Source organism: Oryx dammah, unplaced genomic scaffold (genome assembly GCF_014754425.2).
Source record: "Oryx dammah isolate SB20612 unplaced genomic scaffold, SCBI_Odam_1.1 HiC_scaffold_5, whole genome shotgun sequence".
Taxonomy (NCBI): Eukaryota; Metazoa; Chordata; class Mammalia; order Artiodactyla; family Bovidae; genus Oryx; species Oryx dammah.
The window spans coordinates 34851214-34863642 of NW_024070189.1; the positions used below are offsets into that span (position 1 = coordinate 34851214).

The following is a 12429-nucleotide window of genomic DNA, read 5'->3' on the forward strand; positions in this document are numbered from 1 at the left end:
AATATCTACCTATTAATGGCAACAAAACCAGATTTCAGCCAATCATAAGTATAGGAAAGAGTAAGCCAAGAGAAGTTTGATTAATGCCCAATGAAGATACTGTAAGTCTTTTGTACCAAAAATTACCTTTGGTTCAATAGTTACAAGCAATCTCATTTATTAAATGCCCAGAATCTTACACAGGGCCTGACTCTAAGATACACTCAATAAATATTAGGCAAATGAATGAAGAAAATGATTGAAAAAAAAAAAAAAAAAAACACCTAATGAACCTAAAGCATCATTCAAGTGGCAAAAAAAAAATTAGGTAAAATTTACAATTTTTCTACTGCACTAAACTAGAAATACCCAGGGAGCAGAGTGGAGAGACTGGAATTCTAGACAATGACAAAGAATTACTGAAAAAAAGGTGGATAAAGATGGAAATATTTTTAGACATAAGAGTAAGGAAGAATTAAAACGCATAGCAGAATTAGTGAATCATAAAAGAGGGGAAGGTAAACAAAGATTAGAAGATGTAATGACTGATAGGATCTAGGATAATTTCAACCATTCTCTGGCTGGGTGAGGTAAGTCACAGCTTTTTGAATCTTGAATTTTGAATTTGTATAATGAAGCTTCAGACTTAATTCTATAATTCCAGTATTCTGTAATATCAGAGATATTGGGGGGGGGAATCAAAGAGGGCAACCAAAATTCCAAATCCTCAGGAAGTCCTATGACAGATTTAACATTAAGGAGAAAACACACATAAACTTCACTGCTTCTCAGTTCGGGATAAGTTCGCTCCCCCGGGGGTGTTTGGCAACATCTGAAGATGTTTTAGTTTTGCCACTTGGAGAGGGCAATGGCACCCCACTCCAGTACTCTTGCCTGGAAAATCCCTGGTAGGCTGCAGTCCATGGGGTCGCTAAGAGTCGGACACGACTGAGCGACTTCACTTTCACTTTTCACTTTCATGCATTGGAGAAGGAAATGGCAACCCCCTCCAATGTTCTTGCCTGGAGAATCCCAGGGACGGGGGAGCCTGGTGGGCTGCCGTCTATGGAGTCGGACACGACTGAAGCACCTTAGCAGCAGCATGAAGTAAGTACTTGGAGAAGGAACTGGCAATCCACTCCAGTATTCTTGCCTGGAGAATCCAATGAACAGAGGAGCCTGGCGGGCTTCAGTCCTAGGAGTCCAGACCAAACAAGATTTAGGAACTAAACAGCAGCAGCAGTAGCAGCAGAGAGTACTACTGGCACCTAGTGGTTAAAACCAGAAATGCTACTAAATATCCTGTAGCTCAGCCGGTAAAGAATCTGCCAGCAATGCTGGACCTGGGTTCGATCCCTGGGTCGGGAAGATCCTCTGGCGAATGGAATGGCAATCCACTCAGTATTCTTGCCTAGAGAATCCCATGGACAGAGGAGCCTGGCGGGCCACAGTCCATGGGGTTGCAAAGAGTCAGATACGACTGAACACAGCACACAAATACAGAGCTACATGAGATGGCACCTCAAGACAAAGAACTACCTGGCTGGCTCAAAATATCAATAATGCAATGTCAAGAAGCCCTGATCTACTATAATATAGAAATAGTATTTACAGAGCCAAGGAAGGTGAGCCAAGAAAATATAAGAAGTTTCAAAGCACTGCAGTGATAGGACAAAAGAGCTTGTATAAGTCTTCGGCTTAAAAACATGAAATAACACCTATTCATCATTCACCCCTGGTTCTCCTCTCTCAATATCACTTCCACAGTTGTGCAAAAATTCTTTTGATTGGAATATAACTGCCTTACAAGGTTGTGTTAGTTTTTGCTGCACAACAAAGTGAATCAGTTATGTGTATACATATATCCCTCTGTCTTGAGCCTCCCTTCCATCCCCCAAACCCCTTCCCCCACCTCTGGGAATCCCTGATACCTCAGTTGGTAAAGAACCCACCTGCAGTTCAGAAGATCCCAGTTCGAGTCCTGGATCGGGAAGATATGCTAGAGAAGGGATAGGCTACTCACTCCAGCATTCTGGGGCTTCCCTTGTGGCTCAGCTGGTCAAGAATCTGCCTGCAATGCGGAGACCTTCCCTGGGTTGGGAAGATCCCCTGGAGAAGGGGAAGGTTACCCACCTCAGTATTCATGCCTAGAGAATTCCACAGACTGTATAGTCCATGGGGTTGCAAAGAGTCGGACATGACTGAGCCACTTTCACTTCCATTCCCCTCATCCCACCCTACTTAGTCATCACAGAGAACTGAGCTAGAGCTCTCCGTGTTATACAACAGCTTCCCTCTTAAGAAATTATCATCTCTAAGAAAATGAGAAAAATAATTCAAATTTATAGGGAAGATATATGTGCATTTTATTCAGGGGAAACAAAAATTATGGTTTACTCTATTATGAATAAAAAGATGTCATAAATTTAGACTTGGTTTATTTCTTTGTGCTTAATAAAGCCTGCACATGTGTACCTGAACAGAAAGTGTACCCTTTAAAATATTTACTCTTTCAATTAATCTGAAGTGGTAAGAAACATAGGGTTAATTATCTTCTCAGATTTTCATCTAGCATATGAATTTTCAGTCCTACTAAAGTTGAAAAATAAAGAACACCTTCAGTATCAAATGTAAATCTACTGTTTTAAAAATACCTTCCTTTGGGCTGCAAACTATAATCAAGTATCTATATCACTATGCATTTTAGTACATTAATATGACATAAAGTATGCTTTAAAGATATATTCATGATTTATAATAATTGCAACTCTCAGAAACTAAAAGCCAGAAGCATTTGACTTCTACCTTCAAACAGCCTGACTCAAATCCAGTTAAAACACTGAATCAGCATAAGAGCTTCTAGAGTAAGATATTAAAAACCATCATCATTTTTTAAAAGAATTCTACTATTAAGGTTTGATATGTTACTCTTCCTGGGTAACATTTTTATTTTTCTAGGAATTTCTTGGAAATACACTTTAATTCTAGTGATGATATTTTCAGGGACCCAGAGCTAGAAAGAATATATACGTTGGGTTGGCCAAAAGGTTCATTCAGGGTACCCCAAATGAATCTTTTGGCCAACCCAAAATATTAATAATACATGTGGGTGGAAATGGGAGGTGAGGAACAGGCAGACTTTTGGGAGTAACTCACCATATTCATTTCCAGGGCTGATACAACCAACTGCCACAAAATTTATGCCTTAAAACAATGGAAATTTGTTATTTGCAGTTTTCTGTTATTTGGAGTCTAGAAGTCTAGATCAGGGTGTCAGCAGGGTTGGCACCTTCTAGAGACTCTAAGCACAGTATGCCTCCTGCCTCAACCCAGTTTCTGGTGGTCGGCTGGCACTCCTCGGTGCTCCTCGGTTTATAGCATTACTGAACCCCAATGTCTGCCTCCATTTTTACACCGTTTTCTTCTCTCACCTCTGCCTCCTCTTTGCCTGGGTATCTATGTGTCCTCTCCTCTTCTGAAGGGAATGGACATTGGATTTCAGGTCCACTCTAATTTAAAGATGATTTCACTTCTAGATCCTTAACTAATTTTACCTGCAATTTCTAGGTCCTTTACTGATTATTTCCAAAGCCATCCTGAAGCCCTAGGTGGACCTGAATTTGGGGAGGATACTACCCACTCCATTGTACTCACCATACCTTAGCTATGGCCAACTATTTTGTTAAATAAAGATCTGACTCTGTCTGTGCCGCCCTCTCTCATCTTCCTTCTGATGCCAAGCCTGAGATTATATACAGATAAACCTTCCCAAGGGGACCCACCGCGGCACCATCTAACAAACAGCACTGCCATCAACATACGTCAATGAAAGAATCCAAACTGACTTGGAATAAAATGGCCCATGTACAAGTTTGGACTTTTTCAGAAAATAGCTGGGAATCTTAAGTAAGTGATTTAACTTCTTAAGGTCTGTGTTATAAGGAAGATAAAATGAATGAATCATGATTCAATGATTCTAGCTCTTCCATTTGACCATAGCCTAATTACACAAATTCAGGTCCTTTATTTGTAAAACCAGAATAATGTAGTGCTGAGTTTAATCATAAAATAAAAATCCTGTATATGAACAGGCCTACCATAGTAGATGCAGTGGTTAGTTAGATCTTCTATTTAGCCAGTACAATGGACTTTATTTTTTATTTGAATTTAAACAACTTTAAACAGAAAGGGCATTCTCCAATTTTCCATAGACACCACTCTCCACTGTATCAACCTGGGTTTACCTGTCCTAGCAAGCCTTTGAATTATTACTACAATGTAGACATATAACAAATATTTAATAAATGAGAACGATATCAAAGGCTACCTATACCAATACTGATCATACAAAGCAATTGAGGAATTCATTACCTAGAGAGAGAGCCAATCCCATTCTTTAAAATAACTTCATTTTCTGGCAAATTCTTCCATCTATTATTTCTGTAAGTTTTATTTACTGATCTTAGTTTTCACTCCTAAAACAATATTAATCTACTCAATTGTCTTTCATATACATAAACACATTTATTGTGACTTCCCAATATATGAGATGATTTCTGTGACACCATTCAAAGGCATAATTATTAATTACAATTAGTATACATCATGAACCATTCATCTCACTGCTGTCAAAAATTGCCCAAGGAAATCTTCATGCCGTAAGATGATTATACTTCAAGCTTATAAACAATCAGCCCTCCTTTAGTTTTCTACCTTTGTAAGATATGATGGGAAAAGCCCAATTAATCACTCCCAATGTTTATAGACAAAATGAAAGAAATACACCTTTGAGCCTATTTACCAAGGGCTCTCCTTCTTCTATTTTTCTTCAGCCCAAAGATCATAGAATAAGATTAACAAGCAATTTTCCTTCTTACAAAAACAAACAGGAGATGGCAAGAGTGAACATCAACATTTTAGGAATCAGTGAACTAAAATGGACCAGAATGGATGAATTTAATTCAGATGACCACTACATCTACTCTTGTTGGCAAGAATCCCTTAGAAGAAATGGAGTAGACCTCATAGTCAACACAAAGGTCCGAAATGCAGTACTTGGGTACAGTCTCAAAAATGACAGAATTATCTGTTATTTCCGAGGCAAGCCATTCATATCACAGTAATACAAGTCTATACCCCAACCACTAATGCCAGAGAAGCTGAAGTGAAACAGTTCTATGAAGACCTGCAAGACCTTCTAGAACTAAAAAAAAAAAAAAGGTCCCCTTTTTGCCATAGAGGACTGGAATACAAAAGTAGGAAGTCAAGAGATACCTGGAGTAACAGACATTTTTGGCCTTGGAGTACAAAATGAAGCAGGTCAGAGGCTAACAGTTTTACCAAGAGAACGCACTGGTCATAGCAAACACCCTCTCCCAACAACACAAGAGAAGACTCTACACATGGACATCACCAGACGGTCAATACCAAAATCAGACTGATTATATTCTTGCAGCCAAAGATGGAGAAGCTCTATACAGTCAGCAAAAACAAGACCAGGAGCTGACTGCAGCTCAGATCATGAACTCCTTATTGACATATTCAGACTTAAATTGAATGAAGTAGGGAAAACCACTAGGCCATTAGGGTATGACCTAAAACAAATCCCTTAGTATTATATAGTGGAAGTGACAAATAGATTCCAGGGATTAGATCTGATAGACAGAGTGACTGAAGAACTGTAAATGGAGGTTCATGACACTGTACAGGAGGCAGTGATCAAAAGCATCCACAAGAAAAAGAAATGCAAAAGAGCAAAATGGCTGTCTGAGGAGGTCTTAAAAATAGCTGGGCAAAGAAGAGATGAGAAAGGCAAAGAAGAAAAGGAAAGATATACCCATCTGAATGCAGAGTTCCAAAGAATAGCAAAGAGAGATAAGAAAGCCTTCCTCAGTGATCAATGCAAAGAAATAGAGGAAAACAACAGAATGGGAAATACTAGAGATCTCGTCAAGAAAATTAGAGATACCAAGGGAACATTTCATGCAAAGATGGGCTCAATAAAGGATAGAAACTGTATGGACTTAACAGAAGCAGAAAATGTTAAGAAGAATACACAGAATAACAACAAAAAAAGACCTTAATGACCAAGATAATCATGATGGTGTGATCACTCACCTAGAGCCTGACATCCTAGAGTGCAAAGTCAAGTGGGCCTTTGGAAGCATCACTATGAGCAAAGCTAGTGAAGGTGACAGAGTTTCAGCTGAGCTATTTCAAATCCTAAAAGATGCTGCTGCTGAAGTGCTGCACTCAATATGCCAGCAAATCTGGAAAACTCAGCAGTGACCACAGGACTACAAAAGGTTAGTTTTCATTCCAATCCCAAAGAAAGGCAATGCCAAAGAATGCTCAAACTACCACTCAATTGCACTCATCTCACATGCTAACAAAGTAATGCTCAAAATTCTCCAAGTCAGGTTTCAACAGTACATGAACTGAGAAATTCCAGATGCTCAAGCTGGATTAAAAAAGGCGGGGGAAACAGAGATCAAATTGCCAACATCCACTGGATCACAGATAAAGCCAGAGAGTTCCAGAAAAACATCTATTTCTGCTTTATTGACTATGCCAAAGCCTTTGACGTGTGGATCACAACAAACTGTGGAAAATTCTTTAAGAGATGGGAGTACCAGACCACCTTACTGGCCTCGTGAGAAACCTCAATGCAGATCAAGGTGTAACAGTTAGAACTGGACATGGAACAACAGAAATTGGGAAAGGGGTATGTAAAGGCTGTATACTGTCATCCTGCTTATCTAATTTCTACACAGAGTACATCATGGGCAATGCTGGCTGGATGAAGCACAAGTTGGAATCAAGATTTCTGGGACAAATATCAATAACCTCAGATATGCAAATGATGCCATCCTTATAGCAGAAAGCAAAGAGGAACTAAAAAGCCTCATGATGAAAGTGGAAGAGGAGAGTGAAAAAGCTGGCTAAAACTCAACTTTCAAAAAACTAAGATCATGGCATCCAGTCCCATCACTTCATGTCAGATAGATGGGGAAACAATGGAAATGGTGACAGACTTTATTTTGGGGGCTCTGAAATCACTGCAGACGGTGACTACAGCCATGCAATTAAAAGATGCTTGCTCCTTGGAAGAAAAGGTGCGACTAACCTAGCAGTGTTAGTCGCTCAGTCATGTGTGACTCTTTGTGACCCCATGGACTGTAGCCTGCCAGGCTTCCCTGTCCATGGAATTCTCCTAGCAAGAATACTGGAGTGGGATGCCATTTCATTCTCCAGACCAACCTAGACAGCACACTAGAAACCAGAGACATCACTTTTCCAGGAAAGGTCCATGTGGTCAAAGCTATGGTTTTTCCAGTAGTCATGTATGGATGTGAGAGTTGGACCATAAAGAAGACTGAATGCCAAAGAATTGATGCTTTTGAACTGTGGTGCTGGAGAAGACTCTTGAGAGTCCCTTGGACTGCAAGGAGATTCAACCCGTCCATCCTAAAAAAGATCAGTCCTGAATATTTATTAGAAGGACTGATGCTGAAGCTAACGCTCCAATACTTTGGCCACCTGATGCAAAGAGCTGACTCATTAGAAAAGACCCTGATGCTGGGAAAGATTGAAGGCAGGAGGAGAAGGGGATGACAGACGATGAGATGGTGGTATGGCATCACTGGCTCAATAGACATGAGTTTGAGAAAGCTCTGGGAGATGGTGAATGACAGGGAAGCCTGGTGTGCTGCAGTCCACGGAGTCATGGAAAGCATCAGACACAAGTGAGTAACTGAACAACAAAAATAATATTTAAAGCAATCTTAACCTTCAGATTTAGCAATTGGTTGTGGTCAGCTTCCCCCCATCCTTCACTGCTGGGCCTCTTTTCCAGTTCCAAGAACCCTACAGAAAAACTTGACCGTTTTTGGATGTACATTGAATATGCTAGCTTGAAATTATTGACCAGGGTCATATGTCATGACTCTGGAGAATTTGATAGCAACTCTGAATCAGCCCTGGTATTCCTGGTATTTAGAAAGAATGAGAAAAAAATGCTGATTACCTTATACAGCAACTTTTCATGCCCAGGCTGTAATTGCCAGGTGACCAGATGTCAATATAATCAGCTTTTTGCAATGGCTATAGGAATTCTATAGGATCTGGAATGCTGAGATACTTACTTATCTTGCTGATAGCAAAATAAACTTCTGTCACCAAGACCTTGATATTTAGGCCCTGTAGGAACTAATTCTCTTTAAAGTTATAGCAATCTGAAGTGCCCAAAACATTAACTACTAGGAAAGGGAAAGACAAAAATGTCACTGTCAGTAATTTCCAAAGTATATCATACCACCATTTCTTTTCTAATCCTCTCTTCTAACCCAATGCTAAGTTGCTTCAGTCGTGTCCGACTCTGTGCAACCCCATAGACGGCAGCCCACCAGGCTTCCCCACCCCTGGGATTCTCCAGGCAGGAACACTGGATTGGGTTGCCATTTTCTTCTCCGATGCATGAAAGTGAAAAGTGAAAGTGAAGTCGCTCAGTCATGTCCGACTCTAGTGACCCCATGGACTGTAGCCTACCAGGTTCCTCTACCCATGGGATTTTCCAGGCAAAAGTACTGGAGTGGAGTGCCATTGCCTTCTCTGAACCCAATGCTAAACTTACTCAAGTAATAATTCTCTGGTTAAGAAAATGACTGCATTCAAATCCGTTAAAGCAAAAGTCTCTGAAGTTAGGAGCTTCCCTGGTGGCTCAGATGCTAAAGTGTCTGCCTGCAATGTGGGAGATCCAGGTTCGATCCCTGGGTCAGGAAGATCCCCTGGAGAAGGAAATGGCAACCCACTCCAGTACTCTTGCCTGGAAAATCCCATGGGTAGAGGAACCTGGTAGGCTACAGTCCATGGGGTCACAAAAAAGTCAGACATGACTGAACGACTTCACTTTCCTTTCACTTTCCTTTGAAGTTAGGGTACACTAACATACCAATTACAAATTAAGAATATATTTTCTGGTATGCCAAAGGGCTTTTAATTAATTTTTCAGAAAACAACACATAAGCTACACATATATTGTATATAAATTCAGCAAAGCAGTGGGAAAAGAATAAAAGAATCACTCATAATCAATCTTGACCATCAGAGATAACAGGTGATAAAATTTTGGATTTTGCAACCAGACTTACTATTAATATGTGGAAAATAATATGACTGTCAACCTCATGTGGCATGACTACAGTTCTATTCAAGGCAGCATTTTCAACAATTGTTCTATCCAACCGGACACTGCCATCAAGTCAGCCTTAAGAATTTCTCCTGTACTCCTATACTATACTCTCAAAACTTCCTGAATCTTACTTTCATTATCCTCATATATTTAGAATGATTAATAAAATTAGCCTACCAAATAATCACATTACCTGCAGTAACTAAATCCATATAACTCAGATTTAAAATTTCTCATGTTTAAAAAATTAAGTTCAATAATGTAAATTTGGTCCAACTTAAAAATGTTTGATACTCAATACACTTACCTCGTTTTTTAGAACAAGAGATCTTTATTAGGCAAATATAATCAAATACCGGAGAAGGCAATGGCACCCCACTCCAGTACTCTTGCCTGGAGAATCCCATGGATGGAGGAGCCTGGTAGGCTGCACTCCATGGGGTCGCTAAGAGTCGGACACAACTGAGCGACTTCACTTTCATTTTTCACTTTCATGCATTGGAGAAGGAAATGGCAACCCACTCCAGTATTCTTGCCTAGAGAATCCCAGGGAGGGGGAGCCTGGTGGGCTGCTATCTATGGAGTCACACAGAGTTGGACACGACTAACGCAACTTAGCAGTAGCAGCAGCATAATCAAATACAGTTTATGATATTTTAAAAACACTAAAACAATAAATGCATAGTCATAGTAGCACTTCTCAAAGAAGAAAAAGATATATTTAAGCAAAGTTATCCCTTGCTTCCAGTGTGCTGATGAGCAGTGAAAATGCCAGAGTGAAATTAAAAGATTACAACAAAAGACAAAAAAACTGGCTAACTGTAATTAAGAAGTTATAGGTTTTTTAAAATGTATGTATGGATCTTTTTTTTTTAATGTATGTATGGATCTTACAGTTCAAAACTTTCAGTCTGTAATTTAGAGAAGATGAATCAACCCTAAAATAGTATTAAATAGCATTTAATAAATATCAACATTGGATAAGAGAAAGTAGAATAGTCAAGGGCTCAAGCAGCACGGTAGCAGGCAAGGACTGGGAAAAAGTGGATCAAAGGGGAAAGATGGAGGGTCTCCTATAATGGTATGAAGACCGTCATACTCAAAAGGAGTTGAAAATTTATGTCCTCACAAAAAAGCTGCATACAAATGTTTATGGTTGCTTTATTCAAAACTTGGAAGCAACCAATATGTCCTTCAACAGATGAACAGACAAACTATTCTACATCCAGACCATAGACTGTTACTCTGCTAAAAAGAAATGAGGCATCAAGCAATGGAAAGACATGGAGAACCTTATTAAATCCATAATACTTGGTGAAAGAAGCCAGTCTACAAGAACTATATACTGTATGATTCCAACTATATGACATTCTGGAAAAGGCAAAACTATTGAGACTGTTTTTTTTTTTTTTTTTGGTTGCTTTTTTTTAAAATTTATTTATTTTTTATTTTACTTTACAATTCTGTATTGGTTTTTAAAAAACTGGTTTTGGTGGTTGCCAATGGTTAGGGGACAGAGGGATAAATATGCAAGAGACACAGAAGCTTGTAAGGTAGTGAAACAATTTTTAGGAATACTGTAATGGTGGATATATGCCATTATACATTTAAACCCATAAAATTTGTAGAGACACATACTTAGAGAATATATGGATACCAAAAGAGAAGTGGGGGGCAGATGGGAAGAATTGGGAGATTCAGACTGGTCATGTATGGATGTGAGAGTTGGACTGTGAAGAAAGCTGAGCACCAAAGAATTGATGCTTTTGAACTGTGGTGTTGGAGAAGACTCTTGAGAGTCCCTTGGACTGCAAGGAGATCCAACTAGTCCATCCTAAAGGAGATCAGCCCTGGGTGTTCACTGGAAGGATTGATGTTGAAGCTGAAACTCCAATACTTTGGCCATCTGGTGTGAAGAATTGACTCACTGGAAAAGACCCTGATGCTGGGAAAGATTGAGGGAGGGAGGAGAAGGGGACGACAGAGGATGAGATGGTTGGATGGCATCACCGACTCAATGGACGTGAGTTTGGGTAAACTCCAGGAGTTTACCCAATGGACAGGGAGGCCCGGTGTGCTGTGGTTCATGGGGTCGCAAAGAGCCAGACATGACTGAGTGACTGAACTGAACTGAATAAGTCAACAAAGGTGACAAGAGGGAGTCATAAATACTACCAAGGAAAATTCCCTGGTGGTCCAGTGGTTAGGACTTGGAACTTTCACTGCCATGGGCCTGGGTTCAATCCCTGGTCAGGGAACTAAAATCCTGCAAGCCATGTGGCATGGTCAAAAAATAATCAAGTAATTTAAACATAAAAATAAATGTAAGATGTATAAAAATAAGCAAGTAGGTTAAGTAAATAAATACTACTACTTATTACAAAAGAAGGCAGGGAAAATGAACAAAAGGCAAGAAAGAAAACTGTTAGTCACTCAGTCGTGTCCAACTCTGCAACCCCGTAGACTGTAGCCCACAGGTTCCTCTGTCCATGGTATTCGCCAGGCAAGAATATTAGAGTGGATATCCATTCCCTTCTCCAGGGGATCTTCCCAAGCAAAGGATCAAACCTGGGTCTCCTGCATTACAGGCAGATTCTTTACCATCTGAACCATGAGGGAAGCCCCAATAGTCTAAAAGCAATGATAATATATATATATGTGTATATATACATATATATATACACACACACACACACATACCATAGTGTGTGCGTGTGTGTGTGTGCACACGTGTGTGTGTTCAGTCCTGTCCAACTGTTGAAGCCCCATGGACTGTAGCCTGCCAGGCTCCTCTGCCCATGGACTTCCCCAGACAATACTGGAGAGAGTTGCCATTTCCTACTCAAGAGGATCTTCCCAAGCCAGGGATTGAACCTACATCTCCTGCATTGGCAAGGAGAATTCTTTACCAGTAGTGCATCTGGGAAGCCCATATACCATGGTAATACTAACCAAAAAAAGGGGGGGGTGAGGAGGTGACGGTATAATTCTCCATTCTCTTTCTCTCTCCCCTTCAATCTAAAACTAGTCAAACATCTGTAACACGATAAAGGTTCCTCTGCCCAACACACACCGGAGAGTTCCACAGACGTCTACATCTGAAGATCGGTGGATTGGAAACACAGAGGAATCAGAAAGTGAGAACAGCAGAGGTAATGCCTAGGATCACACCCCTCCCCAACACAATGATCCCAGAAACCCTTGTGGCACCAGACAACCCAGGAGGCAGTGCACACAACTCCAGTCTCCTGGCTGCAGAA

At 40.2% G+C, this 12429-nt stretch overlaps 1 non-coding gene across 1 annotated transcript; it reads left to right on the forward strand.

Moving 5' to 3' along the window:
* The first annotated feature begins 11354 nt into the window (after positions 1-11354).
* On the forward strand, positions 11355-11427 carry TRNAE-UUC. The gene has a single exon. It is a non-coding gene; the product is annotated as a tRNA-Glu (tRNA).
* Positions 11428-12429: the final 1002 nt, after the last annotated feature.